This window comes from Phodopus roborovskii, unplaced genomic scaffold (assembly GCF_943737965.1).
Source record: "Phodopus roborovskii unplaced genomic scaffold, PHOROB, whole genome shotgun sequence".
NCBI classification, from domain to species: Eukaryota; Metazoa; Chordata; class Mammalia; order Rodentia; family Cricetidae; genus Phodopus; species Phodopus roborovskii.
This window is the reverse complement of record NW_026125397.1, coordinates 15,253,075-15,260,555: the sequence shown is the minus strand read 5'-3', so window position 1 is coordinate 15,260,555 and position 7,481 is coordinate 15,253,075.

The window sequence follows — 7,481 nt, the reverse complement described above, 5'->3', positions numbered from 1 at the left end:
TCGAGGCCAGCCTGGTCTATGGAACAATTTCCAGGACAGGCTCCAAAACAATATAGAGAAACCCTGTCTTGAAAAACAAAACAAAACCAAAAACAAAAAAGAAAGAAACTAATTTGAGTGTTATTTTTCAGTCTATTTTCATTAATGTTTAAGTTCATAAGTTCAATCATGTTAGCTGGATATGGTATCATACACCTATAATCCTAGCATTTAGGAGGCAGAGACAGAAGGTGCAAGAGTTCAAGGCCAGCCTTGGCTACATAGTCCAAGGCAAGCTTGTGTGATAGGAGACCAAGTCTCAAGCAAAACTTGGGAGTCTAAGACAGAATCCACAAGGCATAAAATTCAAGGTCAGCTACAGGAGACCCTGAGTTAAAAACAAACAAACAAAACAAAACCCAACTCCATAAAATCTCAATTATTTGGTAGCACTTCTTTTTACATTTTTTTGGTTAATATTTTATATTACATGTGCTAGTATTTTGCCTGCTCATATGTGCATGCACCATGTGTGTAATTGATATTCAAGGTCAGAAGAAAGCATCAGATTCCCTGGATCTGGAGTTACAGATGAATGCTTTCGAGGCCTCATGTGGTTGCTGCGAAGGGAATCCAGATCCTCTGCAAGACCAGCAAGTGGTCTTAACTGCTGAGCCAGCTGAGCATGGTGAAACACGATTTTAATCCCACACTTGGGAGGCAGAGGCAGGTGGATCTCTATGAGTTCTGGGCCAGCCCAGTCTACGGAGTAAATTCCAGGCCAGTAAGGCTACATCGTAAGATCCTGTGTCAAAAACAAAGTAAGGCAAACAAACAACCCCTCCCCAAATAACAAAAGAGCTCCTGCATTTCCCTTTACAACACTCTGCCAAATATTTCGGCTACATCAGTTGAAAGACCCAAACTAACACACGGGATATATAGGTTTCTCCATTATTCCATGCCTGCATGTTTTATAATTAGAAATTATGATTATACATGCATTGTCTAGGTAATATTGAAACAATAGAATATACACTTCTGCAGTTACTGCACAAGTGGAATGCTTTCTGCCTGGGAAATCTCACGTCATTGAGACAGAGCAGACTACTTCAGGGAATAAGCGCTTAGGCTGCAGTTTACTCAGCATCTCACAAATCAATGACAAACACGATTCTCCTCTCAGCCCCCTACAGAACGCTTTCCCTCCACTGAAGCAGCACACATGACCTTTTCCAGCCATGAGCTGACACTGAAGGCTCTTTGGAAATCAACACAACTCTCTGCAGCAACAGGATGAATCCTAGTGACTCCACAGCAACGGATCTTTAAAAGCAAACTTCATCGTTAGACCTTTACAGTTAAAAAATGCAACTTTTCTGGTCATAAACCTTGATTGTTTGCCTGGAGCAAATCCTATAGGGCTTGGTTTTTGCATGAGTCAAGTTTCTTATTGGGCCTTGGTCTAGAGACACTTTGGAGCCATTCCAAACAATATTATCTCTGTCAGTTATACAGCCTTAAAGTGACTGATTTCTTTTAAAGATGTGCAAGGAAGCCTTTTACTAAAAAACAACGGGGGATGGGTATCACTGAAGACACGACTCAGTAGTTAAAAGCACTTGTTTTTGCAGAAGACCCGGGTTCAATTTGCACCACCCATATGGCAACGCCCAGTTATCTGTAACTCTAGTTTTGGGGGATTCAAGCTTCCGTTCTGGTCTCTGTGGGTAGTAGGCACTCACATGGTATACAGACATACATGAAAACAAATCACCCATACACAGAAAATAAAATGAAATTAAAAGAAAAAGTACTAAAAAATATTAAAAAGTAATTAAAAGAAAAAAAGATAAAAGGACTTGAAGCATTGGTTGCTTGAAGAGAAGCAGACTTCGCCTCTCTGAAAGACAGAGTAGCTCCGAATCCTTCATGTGTGAAAACGATGCTGCTTGACTATTCCCACCCTTTTGAGACAGGATTCTCCATGGAGCCCAAGCTGGCCTTGCCCTAAAGTTGAACACCTCCTGCTTCCACTTCCTAGGTGTTGTTACCATGCCAAACCCAACAGCGGGTTTGATTATAGGTGCGGACGCCTTGAACTGCCTGCCGTCCAGGAAGGAAAGCAGAGCTCAGCTAATGGTGGTTAACAAAGACAATTTCCCTAAGAAGTCCGATCATTTGTGTGTCCTCTGTGTTACGTAGAGGCTCCTGGCTCTGGTGAAGCGCCCTGACAGTTTGGTGACCTGCACTGCCGTTCTTTAGGGACAGTAACTTCATGACTCACGGCTGCGTATTGTGCTCTGCCTGGTGGTTTATTTCTTGGCTAGAAGTCTCTGAATGTAGGAATGGGAAGAGCCTAGTCCCTACCTTCTTCCATTTAAGAACGGTTGGGTTAAGCCCCAATCCTCTTACTTTTCCTCATGTTTCAATTCCTTCTTCCTTTTACTTTCATTTCTATTAAAAAATCCACTAAATTTATGATTTAAAGTGCCTTAATGGGCTGGGAGGTGGCCTTTTATCCCAGCACTCTGGAGGCAGAAGCAGGCAGATCTCTGTAAGTGAGGACAGCCTTGTCTACAGAGCTAAATCCCAGACAGCTAGGGATACACAGAGAAACCATGTTTCAAAAAACCAACAAACAGCAACAACAAAGTGCCTTCATGAGACTAAATGTATTAGCATTGACTCCTATAAAAACCAGCAATTAACAATTGTGATCAAAATGAGGCATGGTTGAATGGGCAGTATAGCTCAGTTGGTAGTTTGCTTCCCTAGAATTCATGAAGCTCCAGAATCAACTCCTAGCAGGAGAAAGACAAACAAAGCAAAGCAAAACAAAAAACAAAACAAACAAACAAACAAACAAACAAACAAAAAAAAACCACAGGGCATGCCTTGTAAGTAGAAGCATCCTCAGCTACATCCCAAGTTGCTGGGCAGTCTTGGCTACAGAAGGCTTTGCCTCATAAAACCAAATTGGAGTCTGGTGGGATTGCTCAGTGGGTAAACGTTCTTGTTGTCAAGCCTGAGCGCCTGAATTTGATCCCCAGGATCCATACATCTTGCCAACTCCGTGTGCTTAAACTACTTCTGCAGTTGTGGATGCTGGAGGAAAGCAGACCTTGATATACCTGCTCTGTTTCATTTGAGGGGCTTGCTGGCTGCCTCAGCAGCCATTTGGATAGAAAGAAAAATCATGATCATGTACAAGGTTAAAGACAAGACATGGCTGAGAAGGGTGAGACTTCCCGAAGAGAAGAGATGGGACAGAAGAGGTGTGAGTGGCAGAGGAAGCAAAGAGTAAGGCAAGTGAAGGCAAGCGCAGAGGGTGGGTCTTCAAAGGCAGGCACAGAGGCAAAACAGGACAGAACCAAACCCAACCAACCATCGCTAGGAGGAGGGAGTCACTCACTGGGTAAAATACTGCTGGTGAGACACGATTAGGACTCAGGATTAATGACTATTCATCTTGTAATGGGACGAGGAGATCAGGACCAGGGGTTGTCAAGTGACTCAATTTGTACTGTTCCTTTGACCTATTTTACGAGGAGGATACGTTATCCTAGAACCAGGAAGTATCACACCCTGGGACCTCTGTTTTTCTATTTCAAAAAGACGAGAGCTATTTTATGCTTTGAAAATGACCCAAATCTGCACTGTCAAGTATTATTTACTTTGGTTTTTAAGGATGCATCACAGTGCCACGTAACTTTGCTTCTTTTTGCTGCCCTCTCCTAACAACGCCTTTCCTTGTGTTTTAGAAGGCCTTGAAACTTGACTGAGGCAATGGGCTATGTCATAATTAAATGAAAAGTGGGGGGGACCTCTGAGGGCAAAGCCATGAAAGAAAGCTACTGTTACTTATTGCTTCACAGAGTTTCTTCCCAAAGGTCCTTACCATGAAGTGGCAAGAAATCACTACCAGTAAAAGTTAGGATATAATCTGTGGCTGACCTTTTACAGGGATAATGATAGATAAAATGATGTGGTCTTGAATTCTTTGCTAGTTAAAATAGTCATAATTTGTAAACACAAACCAACTCAACTTGGCTTTATTGTTTTAGGCAAAAAGGTTTATATTTTATTGGGCCACATTTCTTTTCTTCTCCACCCCCCCCCAGAAGATCTGCTTGCTGACACAGAGTTCAACAAGAGATTTCTAAGACAGAGTTGGAGATCCTTTCAAGTGGGTAAGAGAATATTGTTTCTATGCATTCAAGAAATACTTTCCATCTGTTAAATGTAAAACTTTTTTTTTTTTTTTTTAAATGTAGACAGGCTCTCATAGAGCCTAGGCTGACACTGAATGGTAGAGTAGAGGTTGATCATGAACTTGTGATCTTCCTGCCTCCACATCCCAAGAACTGGGTTTATAATCTTGCCTCTTTGCCAGTTTTCAGAAGTAAAAGTATTTTGTGAAGTTTATTGTCAATTTCATCTTCCTCCTCCCTGTAAAACCCTTAGCTTATTTAGTGGTAAAGTAAAGCGCATGATAATGTTAGAGTAGAAAAAACTCCTGGTCAAGAGAGTAGATTCTCTGCCCTGGGTGGAGACCTAACCTTCCAGCTAGGGCAGGTAGATCACTTGGTCATGGGACAAATCCCGGGAAGGTGGACTCACCTGAAGCCATGCTAAAAAGGAGATCTTGTACTTTTCCTTCCCAGACTCCTCTTCTCTAGTGAGATAACCCATGTACCACAGCCATGTAGCTTTGTAAGTTGGCTTGTGCTTCTGAATTCAGACAAGTGTAACCTTATAATTCTCTCTCTCTTTTCTAAGCATGCTTTTCTTAACATGGATTTCCCCAAGATTAGGCTTCCTTCCTCCTTCTCCAAAGGCTTTTCCCCTGCCATGTGGCTGTTTGTTCTCCGTATGGATGACCTTCACACTAGCTAAAAGGGCATATTTTCCTTTCCTTCTCTCCTGGGTTTCCCTCCTCCTCTTGCAACTGATTGCCTCCCCTGAGACTTTTCCTGCTCAACTTTAGTGAAATTGTCCCTGACTTTCCATTTGAGTCCATTGTTAAATTCTTTTATTAGTGCGACTAAGCTCCAGCTTCTTCCATAATACCTAGGGACCCAGATGGTACCCCAAATCCCAGTAACAATAATACTTGTTTTGTCTACCTTGAATACTTTATTGAATTATGAAGAAATAACTACAAAGGCCCGTTGCATACATCTTCCAAACGTAGTTTAAGTGAAGTTGCTTTGAAATTTTTCTTTTATTTTTACTTTTAAAAAAATCCTTTTGTTTATTTGAGACAAGGTCATACTATGTAGCTCAAGTTGACCTAGAACTTGGAATATTTGTGGCCCAGCCTTCCCAGGGCTGGGATTACAGAGATGTGCTGTCCCTGGGGTTTCTTTAGTTAAGAGCCTATAGACTCTGTAACTATGAACTTGTTCTAGAACAAGCTGCATTTTGATTTTGCGTTTTCAATTCTGATTTATCTTTTCATTCCAAGGGCAAACAACCACAAGCCACAAAACACCCCTTTCTTGGTGTTTTTTTTTTTTTTTTTTTTTTTTTTTTTTTTGAGCCTCTGTCTCATTGTGTCATGTAGCCAGCCTGGCCTTCAGTGTGATATTTGGTCTCCAAGGGCTGTATTGCCGACATGCATCTTTGAGCCTGGCTCCCACACTCTGTTCTTGGTGAGAGCTCTGTGATAATAACATACCACCTAAAGAAAGAAGATGAATTTCTACCATGTGACGTCTGTGAAACTGCTATTAGGAATTCACAAGCTTATGGGGTGGGGGCAGGGGTGAGAAGGTGCACACCTGTAATGCCAGGGCTTGGGAGGCTGAGGCAGGAGAATTATTGTGAGTTTACAGTTAGCCTGGGATGCATTGTGAGTAGGGGGGGCAACAAAGACCACATAGCCGTTTTACTAATCTTGCACGTCATTGGTTCTCAAGTGCTGCTGAGTAAAAATCAACATGACCTTTGTACTATTTTCAGGGATGGACAGCACTAACCGGTTCGGTTCTGAGTTGCACTGTGGTTCCTTCCATACCCACGACTACAGATAAAGAGACATTTCTCGGCAGGGCAGGTGGAAATTTGAGCATAGGAAAGGTGTCAGGGACACAGGGGCCCGCTAGCCTTGCTCTCAATGGCAATCTTCAGAATGTAGAGTTTCTCTACAGATGTTGACTTCCACAGAAATTCTCTCTTTTGGGGAAGAGGGAGTGGGAATTGCTGAGGGTTAAACTAAGGCTTCTTGGCTGCTAGTAAGGTGCTGTTCTCCTGAGCTACACCCAAGACTCTGAATGCTTTTTCTTTTTAATCCATTTATTTATTTATTAGTGAGGAAATCATTATGCAGTCCTGACTGGCCTGGAACTAGCTGTATAGACCAGGATGGCTTGAAACTCAGAGATCCACCTGTCTCTGCCTCCTGAATGCCCTCAAATTCATTTTTAAATTTAGTAGTAAATCAATTGACGTACCTGAGGGTGAACAAAAAATAGTATGGAGGAGAGGGACTAGGGGCTCAAGTTGCAATCTGGTTTTTATGGAGCATTGGCTAAGCCCTTTTTCTTTTCTAAGCAGTAGCTTCCTTTGTCCTGTGGTGTGAGCAAGATGAGTTAGTTTTCTTGTTACTGTGACAAAATCCTTGACAAAAGCAATTTACAAAGGAAACACTTTGTTTTGCCTCATGGTTCCAAGGTACTCCATCATTGTGGGGATGTCATGGCAGCTGGAGCAAGAGTCAGCTGCTCACATTGTATCTGTAATCAGGAAGCAGAGAGTGATGAATGGTGGTGCTCAGCCAACCTCCTCCTTTCTATTCAGTCCAGGTCCACAGGCCATCAAATATGCCATCCACATTTAGGATGGGTCTTCCCATCTTAGCCCAATCCAGAAATAGACATGCCCAGAACTTTGTCTTGTGAATGATTCTAGATCCTGTCAAGCTGAAGATTAATTCTAACAATCACATAGAATTTTGTCATCTTCCCTACCTGCCTATGGTTAAACAGCAAATAGTATGTTTAGTACCAGCAACATGCAGAATAATCAATGTAATTAGCACTTATTCACTGTTGGCATTTTCTCTAAAGTTGCCTAGTAACAATCAGCAGCTGTAAAGTGCGAAGACACATGGTGCCATCTTTATTCCTTTGTGAATGTGAGTATGTGTGTGTGTGTACAAATATGTGTATGCGTGAGTATGTATGTGTGTGTGTGTGTATGTGTGTGCATACAAATATGTGTATGTGTGAGTGAATATGTGTATGTGTGAGTATGTGTGTGTGTGAGTATCTGAGTGTGTGTGTGTATGTGTGTTTGAGTGTGTGTGTATGTGTTTGTGTATGTATGTGTGTGTGTGAGTGTGTGTGTATGTGTGTGCATACAAATATGTGTATGTGTGAGTGAATATGTGTATGTGTGAGTGTGTGTGTGAGTATCTGAGTGAGTGTGTGTATGTGTGCTTGAGTGTGTGTGCATGTGTGTGTGCATGTGTGTGTGCATGTGTGTGTGCATGTGTG